This window comes from Notolabrus celidotus, chromosome 18, assembly GCF_009762535.1.
Source record: "Notolabrus celidotus isolate fNotCel1 chromosome 18, fNotCel1.pri, whole genome shotgun sequence".
Lineage (NCBI taxonomy): Eukaryota > Metazoa > Chordata > Actinopteri > Labriformes > Labridae > Notolabrus > Notolabrus celidotus.
This window is the reverse complement of record NC_048289.1, coordinates 1,235,616-1,238,478: the sequence shown is the minus strand read 5'-3', so window position 1 is coordinate 1,238,478 and position 2,863 is coordinate 1,235,616. Positions and strand designations below refer to the sequence as shown.

At 43.2% G+C, this 2,863-nt stretch overlaps 1 long non-coding RNA gene across 1 annotated transcript; it reads left to right on the top strand.

Annotated features, from left to right (window-relative positions):
* The first annotated feature begins 453 nt into the window (after positions 1 to 453).
* Positions 454 to 823, top strand: LOC117830432. Its single transcript, XR_004634786.1, has 2 exons — positions 454 to 642; positions 743 to 823. It is a non-coding gene; the product is annotated as an uncharacterized LOC117830432 (long non-coding RNA).
* The last annotated feature ends 2,040 nt before the right edge of the window (positions 824 to 2,863 follow it).

The following is a 2,863-nucleotide window of genomic DNA, read 5'->3' as shown; positions in this document are numbered from 1 at the left end:
CAGCTGTGTTTACATCCCGGTCCAAACATCTTTAAGCCCCACCTACCTCTCACCCTGTGACATGATTGGCTGTTCAATGCAGTCTTCTTCTTCTGCCTAATGTCTGGTGGCTACTAGCATTTAAGGCTCACTAGCGTCCCCTCCATTTTAAGTGGTTTGGGGTTTAATTACAGGTTTATTCATATCGAATTGGGATTGAACATTTTTTATAGATAAATTATATCACGATAATTATCATTATCGAATTATCACCCAGCCCTATCTTGATCTTGTAACAGTCAGAATCTAAGTGTTGGAATACACAGGGTGGTGCCACCTTTCTGTGTTGGTCTGACAGATACAGAGAAGCTGTTATCCTCTGAGACCTCACCTTTACTACGTTCAGACCAAGAGAGGACTCTCAGTTTAATTCAGTGACAAGTTGGTGTAACTGTTAAATCACAAGTCTCCACTCTACCTGACTGTTAATTCACCAGGCCACACCTGATCGCCTAAGCCACGCCCCCTACACTATAAAAGCCTGCACCCAAGCCTTTGTTCCTCCTTTTCCCTCCAAACCTGCCATGTGCCAGTGACTCCCTTTGTTGAAATGTTTGTATCATGTGGTTTTGAACTATTACCTGGAGTGGATGCATTATTGATGTAAGTAACGCCTTATTTCTATGTTATCTTTGTCAGTATTATGCAACATTGTTTATTTAGATATTTAACATCTCCCTTTTTGTCCCTTTTTGTTTGATAGTACAAATCATCCACATCCGAACTCAGTCCTTTGTCTGCACTGAGCTGATCCTTTCTGTTGATAATAAACCTTCGAAACCTGCCCTGGACCCGGCGTGTTTGACTTCACACCACACATTGTTCAGTGAACTAGCATCAGGAGAAAACAGACTTTTTACAGTAACAAATGCCTATTTTCCATCTATCATGTATGATAAATGAATTTAGCACCGTGGAGACCTGGTACTACAACGTTGACTGTTTGATTCTATGTAATAAACTGCTGTGAGGATATCCCCACTCGGTCGTTTGATGCTACTTGCTATCTTGGGTCAATTGCTGCCTGCTAAGATCGCTAGCTCTCTCCACCTACACCAACCATGTTACAATGCATAGGCGCTCTCGCTGTGAGTTCTATTATTATCACATTAGTTCCATGCAGCACCCCTCAATGAAAACATGTTTCTGAGCACATTAAAGGTGCATTTCGACCAAGAGTTCCGGGGTCTTTTAGCCCTCAGAACTACTTTCCCCTGAACTCAAAGGTTCCTGTGCCCCAATTGTTGTCTGCGTTTCCACCGCGGGCTGAAGTCCCGGGTAGACTGTGCAAATCAGGCCAGTGACGTATGGACAACAAAAAAGTAAATGCACTACACCACCAGACCAGTAGAGGGCAGTAAAACAAAGAGGAATGCCATTCATCACAGATGACACCATAGAAGCAGACGGACAGGCAGGTATCATTATGAGCAACACAACAGTTAGCCTGTTAGCATGAAGAGACTCAGCTGGTGCTGTTTTAGATGGTGCTATATTTCATCACAGATGGATTCACTGAATCAACACGTGAGAGGAGATAAGCGCGAGTAGCAAAGACGTTTCAACACGCCTTTAAAATCCTTTTGAACTCAAAAAGCCGTGGCAGAGATCGGCCGGTGTTTTGGTTTAAACAGCGACCCTGTTAACTGGAGACTCTCAGCCGGATGCATCCCTCATAAACGTCTTTAGACCATCATTAAATATCTGATGAGGATATTTTGAAATCTTAATAAAAACTAAACTAGTTTGCATTCCCAGGAACTCCCTCTGTGTTTCAACAGCTGTGTAAACTCCACAAACACTGACACGTTCAGCTGAAGGTCTCCAGTTTACAGGGTCACTTTTAAAACCGGAACACCGGGAGAGACACATTCATGGTGGGCTGAGAGAAGACTACTGTTACAAGCTGCTAAATCAAGAGAATCACAGCTTCTTCTTTTGAAAAGTACACACACATACAAAAAAGATAGAACAAATCAAAACTAATGAAAGAAAGAGAAATCAAGTGAATCACAGATGTGTGTGATGTTATTGTGGACGGAGGGAGGAATAAAAACACTGAGGTTAATCTACCAATCAGACACGTTCAGCATTGCAGGCCCTGCCCCCCAAAAGCCCCGGGGCTTTTTGAAAAGTACTACCCCCCTAGCAGGGGCTTTTTACGGGGGAGATTAGCGACCCCTGAACTAAATTTAGACCCTGGGTCCATCAGTCGAAACGCACGTAGTTCAGGGGTAATCACTCAGGTCAAAAAACGCCTCAATATGACGTTTGTTAAAAGAGGACACAGTGTTGTGATTCCACCTCATGAAAATAGACCTTAAAGTTGAACAATTGAACCAAACATTTGGATGAATAAATCTCTTCTCAGTAAAGAAATAGTTTCACAGCTAATGAAGAGGACGTGTCACAAGCAGATCTGTAATACACCAAACCAGAGCAGCCCTTCAGACGCCGTCCGTTCATTCTGAGCGGAGCGTCTGCAGAAAGTGAAGTTGAAACAGAATTTGGAAGGTGAAGAATCTCATGCAGAGTCTCAGTGTTCATTAGAATGGAAGCTCAAGGACACCACTCCTTTGTGTCGTCAATCTCAATCCTTTTTCTGGCACACAGCTCAACGTCTGAACCGGCATGTCTCATTCTGCACCCACACACACCCACACACACACTCGGGGCACAGTGGCTTTCAAGCACAACTTCCACTGTGGAGTTCACACACATTAAATACAACTTTTGGCGCTAAAACTCTGAATGTCTCCAATAAAGTCGATCAAAAACGAAGCTGCCTTACAGATAATGTGCCTTGTATCATTTAAAGACGCTA